Genomic DNA, 21,127 nt, shown 5'->3' with positions numbered 1-21,127 from the left:
CTATTACCTTCCTTTCCTTTCAAGAAAGAAGAAAGAGGGAACGAGCCCAGCAGCCATCAGCCCAGCAGTCACAAGCCCAGCAGCCACTGACAGCACAGAAGAACGAAGAAACCTGCACTTTCCCCCGTTCAGCCCTTCGGGGCTTCGGGAATTACAAGGTTAATGGTATGTAACTTCGGTTACTACCAATTCTGGAAAGTGCAGGCCAAAGAAGAACGAAGAGGTCTTCGGGAGAAGATGAAGAAGAAGGAAGACCAACCACTCGCCTCAACATCACGGACTGGAGTCCGGAACAGAGCCCAGCAGAGATGCGTCCTGAAGGGCAGCCATACCAGAAGCGGATGAAGAGCTTCTACACAACCCCTCCTATTTCAAAACTTACAGTAAGACAAAATAACCCAGCAATTGCGACTCCTCCGGAAAAGGGGACGCATTGCTCCCTCCTTATAGCTAGTGCCCCGTTGTGGCGTATTCCTGCTAGCCTATTAAAGAGTTACCACCGAAAGGACTTCAGTGGACGGTCTGAAGGGGAATTACGTCGGGAGGACAGGCTTTATAAGCCTAGCCTTCCGCGGTCGGCCCATGAAATGGGTTCGATAACGCTGGTTTAACAACGGATTGGAATGCAATTAAATCCGTCTTAAAATACTAAATAATAATAAAGAAAACTTGAAAAATTAGACCCGCTAACAAAAAAATAAACCTTAAAAACACGCCCGATAGAATGATCCAGCAGCAAGGGACTCTGTCCAGGTTCTGCGATGGAGTAGGGAGTAATAAACTCCTGCCAACTTTGCATTCCAAAATAAAACTTGTACTAGATTATGGCAAATGCAGATCTAAGATGCTTACATAATTAATATAATGTTCTATAGTGAATACGGCAACTCTTTTACTATTAAAAGTAGGTTAACAACAAAAACATCTAAAATATAGTATTGTGCAAAATCTTTACAAATAATTATTGAAAAAATTCAATTTAAAACTAGCGCCATCGATTCATCTTCAGACACATAAAATGTTCCATATAGTAAAAATCTTCACAATTTTATGTTATTTATAATAAATAAAAGACTAATTAATTATACTTGTTTTATTTTTACTAAAACTGTTTAAAATCAAATGCAGCAGTCTGTGAAATGTTTTACCATTTACGATGTCAAAAATTAAAATTGTCTTACAAAAAGAAACCCCTTCAGTTATTTTGTAAAAGAAATCTGATCATGAGGTTTTACATTGTTTTTCTATAATCTAATTAAATTTAAAATTATACTCACTCGTGTCATCTAGATGTTGATTGTGCTAATCATTTTGACTTTTGAAATTAGCCTTTTCATCGTATTTTTTGTTATACGTTCATCACATGTACAATTTTCTAAGCGTTACTTAAGTATATGTTGTTCCAGCATTAAGTAGTTGAAATATCGCAATTTTCTGTAGCTGAAACAAACTTGAAACAATCTCGAGAAATATTAGTATAAAAATAATAAAATAGATTAACAAGTTATTTATATTTTAATTCTTTTGGAATCCATTTTTCCTTTTTTATTCTTCATCACACCATTTTTTTCAACATCGATTAGTTAAAATATGACATAATCTATACCTGAAACAAATATTCTGAAACAAAATTAGTAAAAATATCAAGGCGGTTGATAAAAATACAGTTTGGTGTACTTGAAATATATCAATCAGGTACTTAATATATATCGATCAGGTTAACACGGCTTAACAACATGTACTTAATCTAATCTTAAATAAATAAAAAAAAAACAATATTAAAATAATACCCTGCTTTATAATCGGGCCTACTGTGGACGGGGTATGGAACGCGAACGCGACTTAACATAATTAATTCTAACTTAAAATATATAATGAACCTGTAAAAAAATACAACACATATAACATAATTAAAAAACAATTACAACCTACTGAGGGGCCTACTAGGGAAACGCGATTTTTTCCTTAATTCTAACATGCAAATTTAGTCTAACATGCACATGTTTGTAAAACAAAACAAGAATATTACCTGAAAAAGAAACTTAATTCTACTGGAAAAGGAGTACCAGTTACGAAGTAAGTAGTCCTCCCTTTAATCGTTATTATAAAACTAAATAGTTAAGCCGCATTAACGCTGTTCACTTTTAACCTATGTAAGTAATCGTTGTCGTACCTGCAACAAAAGATAAAATAAACGATGTTAGTATTATATATGTACCGTTAGTAACAAAAATTTAGTTATTCAGTAGCATTAAGAAAAAACATACTATCTAATCGATAGCTATTCTATAGCGATGTTATATTTTTGTCTTTTTGTCTTCAGTCATTTGACTGGTTTGATGCAGCTCTCCAAGATTCCCTATCTAGTGCTAGTCGTTTCATTTCAGTATACCCTCTACATCCTACATCCCCAACAATTTGTTTTACATATTCCAAACGTGGCCTGCCTACACAACTTTTTCCTTCCAATATTAAAGCGACTATTCCAGGATGTGGTCTATAAGTCTGTCTCTTCTTTTAACTATATTTTTCCAAATGCTTCTTTCTTCATCTATTTGCCGCAATACCTCTTCATTTGTCACTTTATCCACCCATTTGATTTTTAACATTCTCCTATAGCACCGCATTTCAAAAGCTTCTAATCTTTTCTTCTCAGATACTCCGATCGTCCAAGTTTCACTTCCATATAAAGCGACTATCAAAAATCTTTTCCTGACATTTAAATTAATTTTTGATGTAAACAAATTATATTTCTTACTGAAGGCTCGTTTAGCTTGTGCTATTCGGCATTTTATATCGCTCCTGCTTCGTCCATCTTTAGTAATGTTAAAGAACAATTTAGATTCGGAGTAACAGTACAAGGTGAAAAGATAAAGATGCTACGATTTCCTGATGATATAGTAATTCTAGCCGAGAGTAAAAAGGATTTAGAAGAAACAATGAACGGCATAGATGAAGTCCTACGCAAGAACTATCGCATGAAAATAAACAAGAACAAAACAAAAGTAATGAAATGTAGTAGAAATAACACAGATGGACCGCTGAATGTGAAAATAGGAGGAGAAAAGATTATGGAGGTAGAAGAATTTTGTTATTTGGGAAGTAAAATTACTAAAGATGGACGAAACAGGAGCGATATAAAATGCCGAATAGCACAAGCTAAACGAGCCTTCAGTAAGAAATATAATTTGTTTACATCAAAAATTAATTTAAATGTCAGGAAAAGATTTTTGAAAGTATATGTTTGGAGTGTCGCTTTATATGGAAGTGAAACTTGGACGATCGGAGTATCTGAGAAGAAAAGATTAGAAGCTTTTGAAATGCGGTGCTATAGGAGAATGTTAAAAATCAGATGGGTGGATAAAGTGACAAATGTCACTTTGTATTGCGGCAAATAGATGAAGAAAGAAGCATTTGGAAAAATATAGTTAAAAGAAGAGACAGACTTATAGGCCACATCCTGGAATAGTCGCTTTAATATTGGAAGGACAGGTAGAAGGGAAAAATTGTGTAGGCAGGCCACGTTTGGAATATGTAAAACAAATTGTTAGGGATGTAGGATGTAGAGGGTATACTCAAATGAAACGACTAGCACTAGATAGGGAATCTTGGAGAGCTGCATCAAACCAGTCAAATGACTGAAGACAAAAAAAAAAAAGTTCAATTTTATAAGAAAAAGAAAAATCATAAAAATTTATCTGATGTGGCAAATATTGATCGATATGATGATAATCATGACTTTCAGTACTAATCAAGTTCATATTACGTATAAAATATTTAAAGGGTAGATACATAAAGGGTAAGTCAGTTTTATTGAATTAAATCTCTGTAGAAATTGAAACATTTTTATTCTTTTACTTAATTTATTTATACATTTGTTATAATAATTTGACGAATAAGATAAAAAGATATAAAATATAATTATTTTAAAAATGATAAAACTTCTCTTACAACAAAAAGAATTACGGTTAACTGACATACTATAATATTTCTCAGTCTGTCCCCTCCCCCCAAATTATAATAGTAGTGTAACTTACCTTAATTTTATTGCCCTGTGGTGGTAGAGGCCTTCAATTGCAGCCCACGATAACAACCAGGTTGATTCGTCTTCTTTCTTCTGATTCCTCAAACACGATCGACCAGCGCTTTTATGAATCATCCGGATATCAAGGTACAGACTTGTAGAGGTATCCGCCGGTATAGACTTGGCACCGGTGGATACGAAGCTGAAGAACTGCAAAGAAGGCCACTGTACCGCCGAACTGGATAATGATGCCTTCTTAAAACTAAAAGTTCAAATCAGGGTTTGCTGTTTTTTTACGATCGTAGGCGATAATCCATTTTCATGAAACAACATGAAAATAATTAAAGGTATAAGAACATAAGAGATTTATTCCGAAAATATTAAAATAATTCAAGTTGAAATTATTTCATAATCGTATTTAAAAATAAGAAAAATGATAAAAGATTTTATTATACGCTTTAAATAAATATCTGATTTACAGATTTAATTCACCGATTTCGAGCTTGCCCTGATTCAAACTAAACACATAATAAAAACAAAATAATATTGTAGAAGTATGTAGATGATGACTGAAGATCGCTGAGAGAATAAGGGCCAGGGTGGACTATACCCCCCCCCCTTAATGAAAAAGTATATAGTAAAAGTTAAAAAGAAATTAAATGATTTTCATTAATTACACTAATTCAAGAAACCAATTAAATTAATCTGAAAAATCTAAATTAAAAAAAAAAGCTTTAAAAAAGCAAACTTTATTATTAATTTTACTGTTAAATTTTAATTCGCTTAATAAAATCAGAGTAATATAACTAAAAATGAGCTTTTATTAAAATTAAAATAAAAATGTTAAATGTAAATTAACTTGTAGTGAAAAGAAAATATTAAATGAACAGTCGAAATATTAAAAAAATTATAATTTTGAAAAAAAGAGTATTCCCCTCGGGAGGACTGATGCTCTTGAAGCTGAAGCGATGAACTGAAGAAAATGTAGACTGTAGCTCGCTGGATGAGGTAAAGGGCCAAGGTGGAGTTTCCCCCCGTTATTGAATAATAATAATAATAAGTTTAATTATTTAAAAAAATGTAATTATTGTTAAATAAAAATTAATTATTAATCTATGTTCAAAAATCAATATTAAAAGAAATAAAAAATTACATCCCCTTAATCGAAATAAATTCCTTACGTAATAAAATTAGGTTATTTCTTTAAAAAAAAAAAATAAAATAAAAAACAATTTAAAATTGTGCATTTAAAATTATTAAATGAATTTTCATTAAAAATCTAAATTTATAAATACTATTAAAACTAGAAAATAAATAAAATTTAAAGAAAAATTCTTTTAATATAAAAAGTACAATTTTGAAAAAATGAAATGTTTCTTTTGGGTGGATAACAGGGTGGACTGCTGCGGATGGAACTGCTGTAGTCGGACCTGTAAAGAAACAGCACAAAAATATATATGGGTGTTAACATTAGTAACACCCATCTTATACCATTCGCGTATCCACATTTACAGTATATGCGTAACCCCGTATCGAAGAAAACGGCCGGTGTCCGACGCGGTTGAACGCGTACGCGTCGCGCACTCACTTATTGAAATATTACAACATATTTATGCTTCTTACATATCAGCTGAAGAAATTAATTATATGCAGAATATGTATAGCAATATCTGTAAGACCATAATTGTGTAATATTTCCTACAGATATATACATTTATATTCTGTAATCAGAGCGAATTTGTTTTTGCTGATATGTACTATTCCCTGCAAAGGCAGGAAACATTCATTTATCCATTGACATTTTACGCTGTACACTGCAAAGCAGAGCACAGATAATGGTACCTGATAGATGTTATGTACTCAAGTACCGAACATTTATGCTGGTTACTGTTAATTCAACATTGAATTGTAATCTTATTACTATTCACCCTAACTGGAACATAAGACCAGAAAAATATTATCGTTTAAGTGGCTATCACACCGAAAAATGCCCCGAGTTATAATGAAGTTAATTAAATTTAATGCCGATGTATTTATAAAATTCATTACAATAAAGAGTAGTAGATATTATAATTGTCATATGTTATATTCTTACGAGTGCCATATTTTCATAGTATATTACACAGAGAATACCAAGGGTATTCTCTGTGATATTCTCTGGGTATTCTCTCCAGAGTAATACATTTATTACACATGGGGAATACCAAGGGGGATTTAGGCCATGGAGAGGTTGCCCGGAGCAAATAATATCCCTAAAACTTATGATGGACTTATATAAAAGACGGAAAAAACAACTAATAATCACCTTCGTCGACTTTAAAAGGGCCTATGATTGTATACACCGACCATCCATGCTGAATATTCTGAGAAACCTGGGCTTTCACCCTAAACTCGTAAACATGATAAAATTAACTTCAACCGATACCCAGTCCAGAGTGAAATTCAGTGGTGAACTTTCTCAACCCTTCTACATAAAAACTGGATTGAGGCAAGGAGACGGCCTCTCACCACTCCTTTTTAACTGCGCCCTTGAATTTGTCATGAGAAAATGGTATGAAATAAATCCCAAAAATATAAAAACGGGTACTAAGAAAAACTCCATCGCACTAAATCGCCTAGGATTTGCAGATGACCTCGCTCTTTTAGCAAATAATATTCAAGAAGCCAAAACACAAATCATGAGCCTTCAAAACCTAGCACAAAAGATAGGGCTTCATATCTCTTTCGAAAAAACTGAACTGATGGCCATAGATCCTCTGGTAATAGAGCGCATTACGGTAAACGATCAGAAAATTAAAATAGTAAAACAATTTAAATATCTAGGGGAAATAATAACTTATAATTTAAATGAAAAAGTGACACGGCAAAACAGGACAAATAAAATGATTAAATCCCAAAAATTAACTCGGTCAACATATAACAAAAAATGCCTTTCTGCTAAAACAAAACTTAAACATTATAAAACTGTAGTACAGCCAGAAGTCACCTACGGAAGCGAGACCCTTTTCAAAATCACTCAGAAAAACCGAATTGAAAAAATTCTGAAAATAGAGAGGAGAATTGTCAGAACGTGTATCGATAAAAAACACCAAAAAGAAGGCCGATGGTGGGTTGTGCCAAATGAGGTGGTGTATCGAGAAATAGAGCCTGTTACTGATACTATTCGGAAAAAAAGAATCTCTTTCTTCGGTCATCTCATAAGGACACCGCAAACAAGACCGTCAAGAAATATCATTGAAAAGCTCTGGTTCCAAAAGCTAGAAGTAGGATGGATCAAAGAAATTAGAGAAGATATGAAAGAATTGGGAATTTCCCTGACCGACCTACAGAATAAAACTGGAAAAATTACAAAGCTAAAAGATAAAAGCATTAGATTTAAACAAAAGACAGACAAACGACAAAATACAACGAAGAGGGTGTTTACGGATGAAGAAAAGAAAGCAAGATCTGAACGGATGAAGAAATACTGGGCAGCTCGAAAGAGTAAAATAACACGCTTTTCTCAGAAAAGATCCAACTAAAATTGACTTAAGTGGTCCCATGTTGGCCGTAAAAGCATAATAATAATAATAATAATAATATTACACAGAGAGTTCCTAATCAAAAATAAATTTATGATTTTATGTTTCAACATTTCCAGTCATTCTAGAAGCTTTCACATACTGCTTCATGCTTTGCCACCCAAACCGTTTCAACCTTGTCCTCAAATAATAATCTCTACAATACGTTGTAAGAACAAATGAATTTTTATCGGAATATAATTGATCTATATAATCTAGAATAAGAAACAAATACTTTAGGAATGGAAGAATATTCTCTTCTGAAAATTACTAGGCGAGTAAAGATACAGGGCAATGTAATGTTTCACAAACGGTTAGTTTACCGGGTTAGAACGGTTGTAACTCGATGTTATTATTTAAATATCTAGAAAAAACATAAATGATAAGAGGGAACAGTAAAATTATAAAATTTTACTGAATTTACACTCAGAATAATAAACAAATCGACGTGATGTAAACAGGATAAACATTTTTGAAAAATACGTTCCTAAAGATTTGGAATCGATCGATTCCAGAACATAAATACATTAAATTGACCGTTAAAAAAGAATAAAAGGTAAAAATTTTGAGCTACAACAATAGGCTGAAGGTGATTCACAGTGAAAATTACCATAAATTAAAGCACAATTTAATTATGAAGACGAAAAACAAAGTTTATTAACAGTAGCAAAAACGTTTTTATAATAATATCAATAGAAATAATTTATTCACCTCATCAGAATAGAATTGAACAAAAGAAATATTCTTGCATTGGGGGTTGATAACACCATAAATACTGAAATATACTGGTAGATTAAACTAGTGAACGTTATATTTGAAAGAATTACTGGCCTATACGATGTAACAACTTCAATAATAGGATCTGGGTCAAAAGTAGATTCAAATATCATTAATTATTCTGAAACAAATACAACAGTTTAATTTGTACAATTATAACTAATAGAATCATAATAAGAGAAGTTCATGGGAAAATTCTCAGAAGAATGTAAAATTAAAATAGGAATAAAGCAAAGGGGTTGTTTATCGCTAATTCTTTTTAACCGTGTCTTAGAAAAATTAAGAGAACGGGAGAAAAATATGAAAAAAATTGGTACACACCGTGAAATAAAACCGGGTTGGAAGTTGAAAGTTATTTGAATTAATTGCCAAAACTTTCCTTATGACACTGCAATTTTCTCAAAAAATCTCACACAGTAGGAGAACAAGTAAACTGTATAAAAGAAATCGCAGATAAAGTAGGGTTCAAAATTTCCTTCAATAAAGCATTACTGATAACCAATAACAAAAATTCAATTCAAAATGTGGAAAAATAAACGAAGTTAATAAATTTAAATATCTCTGAGAAATTATCCAAGTTAACGGTTTATATAAAGATGATGTTCTTACATTTTATTTTTATTAAAGAATTCTACTGTGAGCAACATAAAAAAAGTAAAAAAATATGATACAAATAAGGGAAAAAAGAAAACGCCCCTCAAACTGTTTCTCATATAATTAATAACTAATTATCTTAACCTGTCAGGAAAAGATTTTTGAAAGTGTATGTTTGGAGTGTCGCTTTATATGGAAGTGAAACTTGGACGATCGGAGTATCTGAGAAGAAAAGATTAGAAGCTTTTGAAATGTGGTGCTATAGGAGAATGTTAAAAATCAGATGGGTGGATAAAGTGACAAATGAAGAGGTATTGCGGCAAATAGATGAAGAAAGAAGCATTTGGAAAAATATAGTTAAAAGAAGAGACAGACTTATAGGCCACATACTAAGGCATCCTGGAATAGTCGCTTTAATATTGGAAGGACAGGTAGAAGGGAAAAATTGTGTAGGCAGGCCACTTTTGGAGTATGTAAAACAAATTGTTAGGGATGTAGGGTGTAGAGGGTATACTGAAATGAAACGACTAGCACTAGATAGGGAATCTTGGAGAGCTGCATCAAACCAGTCAAATGACTGAAGACAAAAAAAAAAAATATCTTAACCTCAAACAATCAGATTTTAGTTAATTCTTTGAATACTTTGTCGCAGTTATGCTAAAACTTAATGACCTAAGTTTAAATATATTACGGCAACATATATAATATACATAAAAATCCACCACCAGTTAGTTTGTTTATAAACTACCCAAATTAATAGTTAATAGTTAGTATATGATTAGTAGTTAAGACACAGATTCTTCTTATAAACTACCCAAATTAATGGTTAATAGTTAGTATATGATTACTGGTGAAGACTGGAGATAGTTAAGACAGATTTTTGTTTTATGTATATATTAATGTCACCATAATTAAGCAAAGCAAATTTTTTTTAAACATTAACATAGAGAAAATATCAATCGGCAACTTTTCTCCAAAGAAATTAAAAATTTAATCTGATTGAGGGGTTAAAATTATAATTATTACTACTGTTATGTGTATATTTTTATATAAACTATAATTTTAACTTATCCCTTTGTTTTTTATTATTTTTATTATTATTGAATGACCAAATGAAGTAAAAGTTCTTTTTGTTTTTCACGAATGTCCTGATTCTTTTAGTAATCGTTTCATGTTTTATTGTACAATTTATTTGTACTTATAAACCCTTCCTGCAAGTTTTTACAAATTTTAAGTAATTTTTACATATCGGTTAATATTTTTATCGTCTTTTTCCACAATTAAATATTAATTGCCTTCTATTTGTAATTTTGGTTTGAATCAACACTCTCAGAGTATATAATCGACTATATATATACAGGTAAATCAAGTACATTAAGAACATACCGAAATTGTTTTGGACAAATTTCAAACAAATTAAAAATACGAAAAAATTTAGGTACTCGGGTGAAGTTAACAGACTAAATGAAATGGACAAGGGAACAAACATTGTCGGTACCAGTAAATTCTAACATCCTTACAAAGAACATATACAATATGAAACAGATCTGAAGGACGGGCAAGATCAGGTACTATACAACGGTAATCCAAACGCAAAGCTCTGAATAAAGGGGAATAGGTAAATTGGAACTTGCTGAAAGACTGATACAAGGAAAATCCTAGGGCCCAGAAAGACTAACGAAAGGGGTCCAGAAGGAGAAGAAAGAATACGGTAATCGAAAGCGGTCAAAAGAAAGAAGGATGTTGGACATTGAAAGAATGAAGGAGTATTGGAGGGCTAAAAAACTAGCCGGTTAACTAATTTTTGTGATTCTACAGTGACCGGTGATGAAAAAAATTGTTTAAAGATTTTATAAGAGGTGATGGTTAAAGTCGGTTTGTATCATGCGACTTAAGATGCAATCGGTTTCTGTTTCAACTTTCTAGAAATATGGAACTGCATGAAAATTAAACATAAATCTTAAATTATCTTTCATTGTAAATAATTAATTAATTAAAATGAGAAATAATTCATTTCATAACGATTAAGACCTCTTGTGTGATAAATGAATGAATATATCTGTTGATAATTAACATATGTAACAATAAAGCTATGTAACATTTTTTAACTGTTTTTTGAAAAAAAAAAGTATATTATTTTCAGTCAAACGGTGGGTTTGAGGGGTTGAAATTGAATTTTCTTTACGTTTTGAGGTACGAGAAGTACTAAAATATCATTCACTTAAAATTTAAGTTCCTTATATACATTAGCGTACATCATTTTCATTGAAACTTAGATATGCTGTAGTAGTGTAACTGAAGTTGTGCGTGTGAAAATTTGATGAAGACCGGTTGAGTTATTGAACTTATGAAGTGCATTGTACTATGAAAATCAGTGCATTTCAGACTGCGAAATAGCGAAGGTCTCATAAATGAAAAGTTTGTCAAAACTGTGAGAGAATTCATTCTAATTACAGAAGTTTATTGTTTGAAATGTTTGGAGATGTTTTGTTAAGAATGCTAGATATCACAATCAGATTTTAATTAACTGAAAATTACTTTTAAAAATCATGAAAAAATTATAGAAGTATAGTTTAAATAATAAGGTCACTTTTGTGTATCTAAAAAGCCTAATAACTTATTTATGTCCTATTTGAATTCTATATTACTAAAATAATATTAGATGAAAAATAATCTGTAAACATGTACAAAAGAATACGTGTAAAACACTACCGATTGTAAATAAATGTAATATTACTGCTAATAAAAACTGAATTCATTTTGTTATCTAGGATCTACAAGTGATCTCAGAACTAATGAAAGCATAATATTACTGCCAACTTATAGCATAATATTCTACTGGTCTCGTTCCATCATTCTAATAAACATTATCTAATTTAAAAATTTTAATTAAACAGTTACTTAAAAAATTCCAGTAATAACTGGTTTTAATTTTAAACCGATGCATTTTTTATTAAATTCATTGAATAATTACATTTTTTTTTTTGAGGAAATGAACTAGTCATTACCCCAAAAATATCTTAAGCTATAGATGCAAATTAAAATTTAAAGCAGCAGTTTATTCACAACAGCCTTTATATGAAAGCTGTCTATGTAAACTGGTGCGTTACCTCAACTGAAATAATCAGTATATGCAATAATCCTTGGTGCATTTTTTTTTTATTAATTATTTAAACAATAATTAATCTTTCTGCATATACCTTTGTTTTCAGTATATGTCATAATGCCTAATATGCACTTTTCTATTAATTATTTAAAAAATAATTAATCTTTCTGCATATACCTTTGTATATACCTTTGTTTTCAGTATATGTCATAATCCCTAATATGCACTTTTCTATTAATTATTTAAACAATAATTAATCTTTCTGCATATACCTTTGTTTTCAGTATATGTCATAATCCCTAATATGCACTTTTCTATTAATTATTTAAACAATAATTAATCTTTCTGCATATACCTTTGTTTTCAGTATATGTAACAATCTTTGGCGTACACATTTTTTATTATAAATAATTTAATTAATAAATTGATAAACATTTTACCAATAAATTAATAGATTGTAAAACTATTTTTCAATAAACTGCATTGCATAATCTTCACCTAATTTAGGCTATAGCAAATTTCAACTGATTGCATCATCTTTTTTTTAAATTGTATGAATTCATTATATTTTTAAAAATATCAGTCATATATATATATATATATATATATATATATATATATATATAGAACTATCGCAAGAACTATCGCATGAAAATAAACAAGAACAAAACAAAAGTAATGAAATGTAGTAGAAATAACAAAGATGGACCGCTGAATGTGAAAATAGGAGGAGAAAAGATTATGGAGGTAGAAGAATTTTGTTATTTGGGAAGTAAAATTACTAAAGATGGACGAAGCAGGAGCGATATAAAATGCCGCATAGCACAAGCTAAACGAGCCTTCAGTAAGAAATATAAGTTGTTTACATCAAAAATTAATTTAATTGTCAGGAAAAGATTTTTGAAAGTGTATGTTTGGAGTGTCGCTTTATATGGAAGTGAAACTTGGACAATCGGAGTATCTGAGAAGAAAAGGTTAGAAGCTTTTGAAATGTGGTGCTATAGGAGAATGTTAAAAATCAGATGGGTGGATAAAGTGACAAATGAAGAGGTATTGCGGCAAATAGATGAAGAAAGAAGCATTTGGAAAATATAGTTAAAACAAGAGAGGCCACATACTAAGGCATCCTGGAATAGTTGCTTTAATATTGGAAGGACAGGTAGAAGGGAAAAATTGTGTAGGCAGGCCACGTTTGGAATATGTAAAACAAATTGTTAGGGATGTAGGATGTAGAGGGTATACTGAAATGAAACGACTAGCACTAGATAGGGAATCTTGGAGAGCTGCATCAAACCAGTCAAATGACTGAAGACAAAAAAAAAAAAAAAAAAAATATATATATAGAGCAAGCAGCAGTATATTGAACAAACTACAAATTATTAGAATTTGCAATTTATAAAAACCAAAATGTTGCCATGAAAGCATGGACAAAAGACTACAGCCTTGAAATAATTTTTTATTAAAAAAAAATATATCAAATTTAAAAAATGAGAAAATCATATTAACATATAAATGTCATAACAATAAATATTATATTAAATACAATTTAAATGATTTATCTATTTCATAAAAATTAATTTTCTAATTTTTTAACATTAGACAGTCTAAAGCACGTGGCTTTATAATAAATCAGTAACCGGCCAAAATTGAATATTAATTTGTTATATTAATTTAAATACTTAAAAACTATTATTCCTAGCATAAATATGCTGCTTTTCAATAAGTTTACCATAATTTTACCTTAAATCCAGGAAAATAACTTTTTAAGCTAATACGAAACGATGAACGATGTTTTCGGTTCGGAATCTGAACAACGTATGACAGGTTTGTGGGGTCTACAAAAGTCTGATAATAATCATCCGCGGTCATCTATTTTTGTTTACTAGAATATTTTTTAAAAAATACGTTTATAACTTTTAAATAAATAATATTTGTAAATAAAACTAAATAATATATATTAATTAATGTATTAATTACAATCTGTTAATAGTTTTACTTATTTATACAATTAGGTACTATTTTAAATACAGATCTCTTTATTTAAATTTAAGTTGGCAAAATGAGAGACCGTTGTTTTTTTTATCGGTTTTACTTAACGTGTATAATTATTTGTAACATGATTTTTTTTTACAATAGAAAATTTAATAAATAAAGTTACAAATATAAATAACTAACAACATTAAATAAAAATATTTTCAAAATATACACATCTTTAGAAGAAATCCCGTAATAGGTTTAGTCTGATAACCAAATCATATGTTTCGCGATTTCTAATTTACTTAAATCGTTTTGTCAACCTAACCTATCTTGTGTAGGTCAACCTAACCTACACAAGATAGGTAAACTAACTAACTTACTTATATGAAAAACTATGTTCATAAAGGTATTAAATTCTTATTGTATTATTTTAAATTAATTAGTTATAGTTAAGCTTAAGTATATCAAAAATTAATTAGATTACAAATAATCTTTTTAGTTTTAATGTAGTGAGGTTATTTACTTTTTTCTTCACTTGTGTGTAACTACTCGTGACAATGTTAAAAAAACTGCTGAAAAATTAATTTTATCGTGCGGTTGATACACACAACCAAAAAATTACGGAATCAGAGATTTATAGGGGGGTAAAAATTAATCCACTTTCATGGAATGAATGCAGTATGTGGTTTCCAATATGACATAATTTTAGAAACGTCTTTCATTGAAACTGTTCCGAAATCGACGATTTTTTTTTAATCGATTATCGTAGATTTTTATATTAAAAAAATATCGTTACATCGTGTCCTCTTAACCTTCATTATATATGTTACCGCCCTCAGTAAAAATTTAAATTACTATTTTTTGAATTTGTTTGTAAAGTTATTTTGTAATTTTGATCTGTAATACAAGATGTTTCTGTATTTTAGGTTAATATTATGCAACCTAATCTATTTGTCGGCCTCCGTGGCGCGAGTGGTAGCGTCTCGGCCTTTCATCCGGAGGTCCCAGGTTCGAACCCGGTCCAGGCATGGCATTTTCACACGCGCTACAAATTGTTCATCTCATCCTTTGAAGCGATAACTTAACTGTGGACCCGAAGGTAAAAAAAAATTAATCTATTTACACGTTTCATTAGTATGTAACCTCTGATGTCATTTTTTATACATTTAGCTTCAATTATTGTAATATACGTATAAAATAAAACAAACAATTACGGGTTAATATTAATTTTGTTATAGGAAAGAGTGTGAAAATAATAATTGCGAGAAGATAGTACTGTCGGATAAAACGTTATGGGTTCGATTTCGGGTTACGATTGACATTATTATCAGAATTCATAACGTGAAAAAAGCAATTTAAAAAAAATGCGCGTGATAGTGGGCGGTTAACTCGCGTGGTGCGAGTGATAGCGTCTCGGCCTTTCATCCAGAGGTCGCGAGTTCGAATCCCGGTCAGGCGTGATATTTTCACACGCTATAAAATTGCTATTTCATCTCATTCTGTGAAGCGATACATAACGGTTGGCCCGGAGGAAAAGAAAAAAAAAATGCGGATATTCTGGATGTTGTCGTTGCGAGTAAAATAAATTTTAAAAAAACCGATTATAAATGTTCGTTTAATTCATGTCGGATAACTTTATAAATCATCGTACATCGACCGAACTGCTTGCCGACGCGCTGTCTACAATTTACTTCGCTATGTGAGTCACCCTCTCCAATCGCCGCCAGACTAGTCCTTGATCAAGGTTAAACTACTAGCGCTGTGCGGAACACTCGTTTGTGTAAAGTACATTTTAACAAAAATAATAATTAACGAATAAATACGCGTACTTACAAGATAAATACGTAAAAGATACTTTTTTATGCGATATAATTTATTTCAATATATTGAAATAAGAAAATAAATTTAAAAAATTATAAATATAATTAATTAACAAACTTAATCTACGCTCGCTTCGCTCGCTAGTCAAGGTTAGCGAGTGTAGGTTAAGTTTGGTTAAATTATTACAAATTTATAATTTTATTACAAACATAATTATCAACAGACAAATGCCTCATTAACCTTGACCTTTATCATATTACCATATTTCTTCTGCTTAATAATTATTTTTGATGGCAGGCATTTTACGAAAAATTACCCAAATTGATTCTAAACGGATTATTTTATAAATATTACAAATAAAATCATGTTTTGAAATCCGATTGTGTTATGAGATCGAACCCAGGATCTTCAACTTAAGCTTTTTTTTTTTATTACCGATACTCGGATATACATTACGAATTGAGGTACTTATGATCCAAGCCGGGAATCGAACCCGAGACCATTTCAGCATATCTCGATTTTTTTTTTATTATAATGCATAATATTTTTGAATGAAACTGTTAAATAAAATAAAACTGTGTTCTGAGGGAAGATTAAGTCTATTTTTTAACTTATTTAATATTTATTATAACAAGTATGTGATTTTGTGCTGAAACCGAGAAAAAATTCCAATTTTTTTTTTTTGAACATAGGACGGTTAAGAAATTATAACGAAAAGAACTGGAAATTATACGACGCTTTAACTCTAGACGAGTACAAAACCTGACTTTTTCTGCTCGCGGAAACGAAAATACTATTTTAATTCGATAATTTATTATTATTAAATATTCACCGTATTAGGTTGGAGGTTGTGTGGAAGTACGGTATTGAAATTTTGAAGCGAATTAAAATTTCAAGCCTGACCGGGATACGAACCCCGGGACCTTTCGGATAAGAGGAAAGATATTATTACTCCACCTCGGAAAGTGGAGTATAATATAATATATATTACGTAAATATAATTATTGAGAAAAATACTAATTCTAAACCGAGAACTGAATCTGAGATCTTCAGTTTACTCTTATTTTCAGTAGTGAAACCCGAATAAACCGGCTAAAATTGTGATCCGGTGTCAAGTCGAGAATCAAATCCGTATCTTTCACTATATCAGTCGGTTTCTCTACTGCGTTACCGAGGTGACAAAATTGATTACAGAAATGAAATGAGACACGAAAAATTATATGTTACTTTGTGATCTCTAAATATAATTTTTGAATTAAATCCATACTAAATGTGTGTTTGCGTGTTCGTGTGTGTATTTGTATTTTAGGCGGGCTGGGCTGTACTGTGAAATACGGTAGTCGGCTTGATGAGATAAATTTAGAAATAATCCTTTTATATAACCCCCTTATGTATTCATTAATATTTCTTATGATCTTTATTAAAACAAAATGATCCTGTTGTTTTTTTCTGATTAGTTACTAAAGACGGATAGGGTCTACGTTTTTTAAATTGCTTTTTTGTATTAAAAGAAGTAAATATTTAATAATATGTTAACGGGCGCGCACGAGTGTTTTTTTTATATCCAAGGGCAGTTATAAAGTATGCGTTATATATTATAATTATATCCAAATTGAATATTTGGTAAAAAGAAATAATTGAAAACCTTATCGTTATAGTTTGGGTACTTTGGTTACGTTAATTTGTTAATGTGCACATCGGTTTAAGCGAAAATTTGGTTCAGTTATTATTATGTATAATAATGTCATGAAATCTGTAAACATGAATATTAAACTGTCTGTGTTGGTCGGTCGGTTGTTCTGAGAGAGGAAGTGCATTTTAGTGGGCGGGCTTGTTACAGGGGTGGGGAGCGACAGGAAATCACGTGGTGACAATGAAGCTTATGAAATACAGCGGTCAGTCCTGGGTTGTTTACACAGTTAGGTTACAAATTAGGTTATCGTTTCTGTGTCCTCTCTTGTTTAACAGTTATTGTTACTTCTTGTACATTTCAGATAATGATGCTCATTATTGATCGCGGTAAGTTTTCTTATATTATTTTAGTACAGCTTAAATAAGTGTTATTATTTTTGTTTGCCTGTTGTAGGAACTTATGCGGTTTGGTCCACCCCAAACAAAAGTTTAATTGTTATGACGATGCAAAAAATGTGCAAACAATGAAAAATGCTTAACGCGCATTAAATTGAAACTGAAAGACCTGATTAACCAAATTTTATTTGAAAATTACAAACGTCAAACAAAACTTTAATTGTAAGGCTATTCCTCTGAAACGTGTTTACAAAAATAAAAAATCGTTATAAGGATACATTTTACGCCACATATGACTGCAAAAGTTCTCTGTGGGTACCAAAACGGTTGCTAATGCATTTCTTTTGAATTTTGCCGTGTTAATTCGATGTGATTGGTGTACGCACCGGTTTGAGGGTCAACGAAATTTTTACAACGATAGACTGTAAACTAACCTAACTTAAAATTTCTGTAAACTAACCTAACCTAACTTAACAATAAAAAAAATATTGGGGTGGAACAAACCGCATAAGTGCCCTATTGTATCCGTACTTATCGTGTAATCCATTTTATAATATAATTTGCACGCTCTTCAATAAACTCTGGAATTATAACGGTCAAGGTCGCTATGTTAAATAGAAAAAAAGAACTAAAAGTTCACATTACAGCAGATGACTGTCGGTGTTTCTCAACCTGGTGTGTCCCCCCCCCCCTATTGGTTTGGGGGGGGGGGTGATAACACTAAATGGGGCATGCAAATATATCTGAAAGGAAAGCAAAACAAAATACATTTTGACTTAATAATAAAATACACATTTACACTAATATAATACACTTATAAATAGGATGGTATCGGTAGTGCGCACAATGCAATGTATTTAATAATTAACTTATCAGTTCTAAATTAAAAACAAGTTTAATAATTTTACACCGGTCAACAAAATTTTTAATTTTTTGTTTGTTAAATAAAATGGCTATTTCTTATATTATTTTGTATGCTAATTTCTTATATGTTAATGAATTTTTTCTATCGGGCTTAGTTTTTTAATATTCAAAGTTTCTTTCGAAACAAAAAATGTTATAACACTTTCTCTTCACTTGTTTCACACGTAAACTTCAAAAAATGCACCAAAAATGTTGGCAGATTAAGTTTGTTTCCTACATCTTGTAAGCAACATGACATTGTTGTGCACTATCAGCGTCCTTTCTAACCGTGACGTTAACTATTACTCAATTTAACGATGTAGATTAATTTGTTACATAAAATAATCTTGCTTGAATGCTTACTAAGAGAAATAATTTTTGGTAGGTCTACCGATTGGTTTTTGCAGATAATGAAATACTATTTTGTGCCGTGGTCCATTACTAAAAGTAAGTAATGACATATAGTTAATTTTCTTAATTGTACATAATATGAATGTGAATTTTGAACCCGTTCTACATTAATTAATTATTTACAGTTTTTTTTTTTTTTTTTGTCTTCAGTCATTTAACTGGTTTGATGCAGCTCTCCAAGGTTCCCTATCTAGTGCTAGTCGTTTCATTTCAGTATACCCTCTACATCCTACATCCCCAACAATTTGTTTTACATACTCCAAACGTGGCCTAACTACACAATTTTTCCCTTCTACCTGTCCTTCCAATATTAAAGCGACTATTCCAGGATGCCTTAGTATGTGGCCTATAAGTCTGTCTCTTCTTTTAACTATATTTTTCCAAATGCTTCTTTCTTCATCTATTTGCCGCAATACCTCTTCATTTGTCACTTTATCCACCCATCTGATTTTTAACATTCTCCTATAGCACCGCATTTCAAAAGCTTCTAATCTTTTCTTCTCAGATACTCCGATCGTCCAAGTTTCACTTCCATATAAAGCGACACTCCAAACATACACTTTCATAAATCCCTTCCTGACATTTAAATTAATTTTTGATGTAAACAAATTATATTTCTTACTGAAGGCTCGTTTAGCTTGAGCTATTCGGCATTTTATATCGCACCTGCTTCGTCCATCTTTAGTAATTCTACTTCCCAAATAACAAAATTCTTCTACCTCCATAATCTTTTCTTCTCCTATTTGCACATTCAGCGGTCCATCTTTGTTATTTCTACTACATTTCATTACTTTTGTTTTGTTCTTGTTTATTTTCATGCGATAGTTCTTGCGTAGGACTTCATCTATGCCGTTCATTGTTTCTTCTAAATCCTTTTTACTCTCGGCTAGAATTACTATATCATCAGCAAATCGTAGCATCTTTATCTTTTCACCTTGTACTGTTACTCCGAATCGAAATTGTTCTTTAACATCATTAACTGCTAGTTCCATGTAAAGATTAAAAAGTAACGGAGATAGGGAACATCCTTGTCGGACTCCCTTTCTTATTAGGGCTTCTTTCTTATGTTCTTCAATTGTTATTGTTGCTGTTTGGTTCCTGTAAATGTTAGCAATTGTTCTTCTATCTCTGTATTTGAACCCTAATTTTTTTAAAATGCTGAACATTTTATTCCAGTCTACGTTATCGAATGCCTTTTCTAGGTCTATAAACGCCAAGTATGTCGGTTTGTTTTTCTTTAATCTTCCTTCTACTATTAATCTGAAACCAAAGTGGTCTTCTCCTAACACTTCTTCCACTCTCCTCTCAATTCTTCTGTATAAAATTCTAGTTAAGATTTTTGATGCACGACTAGTTAAAGTAATTGTTCTGTATTCTTCACATTTATCTGCCCCTGCTTTCTTTGGTATCATAACTATAACACTTTTTTTGAAGTCTGATGGAAATTCCCCATTTTCATAAATATTACACTAATATTACAGTTGTATTGATTCTAATTGTGTTATCTAGATAATATAAAACTATAAGTAACTCTTAAGGCTTTATGTTTATAGTTAACTTAGACCTAACTTTTTGGTGTATCTTTTGTCTGAAATTTTTTACTGTTTTAATATTATTTTTAATGCTTGTAAACAAAGTTGCGTTTATTATTCGTGCTTGTTGTTAGTTCTAATTTTCATGTTAATTATTTTTAATATTATTAAAGCATACTGGATATTGCCGCCAAATAAGAAGTGTCTAATGATTTACCCATCCTAGCTATCTATTTCTAATTGTGTGCTTAAGGTGTTTAATACTTGTATTTAAAGAAACGCATCAATATTTACTTTCTCGCACAAATGATTTAAATGTAAGCCTCAAAAGTTTTTGTTTATAAACTCAAATTTGTAATAATGCTATTGTGAAATGCATAGCGCATTTATTCGT

At 30.9% G+C, this 21,127-nt stretch overlaps 1 long non-coding RNA gene across 2 annotated transcripts in view; it reads left to right on the top strand.

The window, feature by feature from the left end:
• Positions 1-21,127, top strand: part of LOC142323037 (uncharacterized) — a 91,333-nt gene that overhangs the window by 31,798 nt on the left and 38,408 nt on the right. For both annotated transcript variants that reach the window (XR_012756010.1, XR_012756009.1), the window contains exon 2: positions 14,965-15,137. This is a non-coding gene — a long non-coding RNA (uncharacterized LOC142323037). The remainder of the gene's footprint in view (positions 1-14,964; positions 15,138-21,127) is intronic.

Source organism: Lycorma delicatula, chromosome 4 (genome assembly GCF_047948215.1).
Source record: "Lycorma delicatula isolate Av1 chromosome 4, ASM4794821v1, whole genome shotgun sequence".
In the NCBI taxonomy this organism is placed as follows: domain Eukaryota; kingdom Metazoa; phylum Arthropoda; class Insecta; order Hemiptera; family Fulgoridae; genus Lycorma; species Lycorma delicatula.
This window is presented reverse-complemented; position numbering and strand designations above follow the sequence as displayed.